The sequence below is a fragment of the Galeopterus variegatus genome, unplaced genomic scaffold, assembly GCF_000696425.1.
Source record: "Galeopterus variegatus unplaced genomic scaffold, G_variegatus-3.0.2 Scaffold12995, whole genome shotgun sequence".
In the NCBI taxonomy this organism is placed as follows: Eukaryota; Metazoa; Chordata; class Mammalia; order Dermoptera; family Cynocephalidae; genus Galeopterus; species Galeopterus variegatus.
The window spans coordinates 64,756-66,253 of record NW_007739106.1 but is presented as its reverse complement, the minus strand read 5'-3'; positions in this window follow the sequence as shown (position 1 = coordinate 66,253).

The following is a 1,498-nucleotide window of genomic DNA, read 5'->3' as shown; positions in this document are numbered from 1 at the left end:
AGGCTGACATTCCATGATTTCTTTCCTCTCTGTAGGCTAGGTAAATTTGAAAATAAGGGTTGCCATAGTGTCAGTTATCACCATAATTACTGCCATCTGAAGATAATTTAGCATGTTTCAATCTGGCCACTTTCGTTTTCAAAAAAAAAAAAAAAACTATCTTAACCATTTAATGTTGAAGCAACCCAGGTCTGAGTTCTTGGTGCTCCTCTTCTCTATCTCCAATCACAACGTTAGTGATTCAATCCAATCTCATGACTTAAAATAGCATATATACGACAGCATCTGCCAAATTTTAACTCTGGCCCAGACCTTCCCCTTTGACTGCAGAACTGCACATCTAAATCCCTACTAGACACTTCACTTGGATATCTACTAGGTATACGAGAATTAAAATGTTCCAGATTTGTTTGTCCTGCTTCTACCTTGCAGTACAGTCTGTTCTTAGCATAACAACCAAAGTAATACTTTTAAAATCTAAGTTGAGCAAATCCCTTCTCTGCTCAGGACCCTCTATCTCACTCAGCGTCAAAGCCCAAGTCCTACAATGGCCTATAGGGACCTTCACAATCTGGCCCTTGCTAGTTTCATCTCATAGTTATAGTCCTCCTGGCACATTTGGTTCTGGCCACATTGGCCTCTGTGCTGTTCTATAGTACTCCAGCATGTTTCTCTGTCATTGTCTTTGCACTGGCTGGTCTTGCTCTCTGGGGCTGTCTTCCCAGCTATTCATAGAGAGCTGACTCCTTTGCCTCTAAAAGTCTTTGCTCACCCATCTGTTTTTCAATAAGGATTTCTCTGACCACCTTTTCTAAATTTGCAGCCCAACCTTTCCCTTTCTCTGCATTACTGTTCTCCTACCATATTGCAGTGGATTGAATTGTGTCCTCTCAATCTCAATGAAGCTTAACCCCCACTGTAACTGTGGAGGGTGGTAAATCCTATTATGGTAATTAAAAGGTAGAGCCTTGCAGAGGTGATTAGATTGTAAGGACCATGCACTAGTTCATGGGAATGGTTCTGAGGGCTTTAAAAGGAGAGCAAGTGAGGACCCAGCAGGTAGGCCTTGCCACCACCAGACTCCATCCCCAGCCCGGCCGAGTGCGCACTGACCAGAGAGGTGCCCTGCCAGAGAGGCCCAAGATCTGCAGAGAACACAAGCCCGGCAGTGCCAGCATGTGACCAAGCAGGTAGGCCTTGCCACTGCCCAACTCCATCCCCAGCATGGCCAAGGGTGAGCCAACCAGAGAGACACCTCCCCAGAGAGGCCCAAGACCTAAGGCGACCATGCACCCAAGGCACCAGTGGATGACCGAGCAGACACTGAGGAAGCTGTGCCAAATTGGCAGCCCCAGCAGCATCTACCAGACAATAGTGTTGAACCAGTAGAGCGTGAAAGCCCCTGCCACAATGACTAAACATCAAAGGAAAGATACCAGAAATGTGAAAAATCAAGAAAATATACCACCAAAGGGTAATAACTCTCAAGTTCTAGATC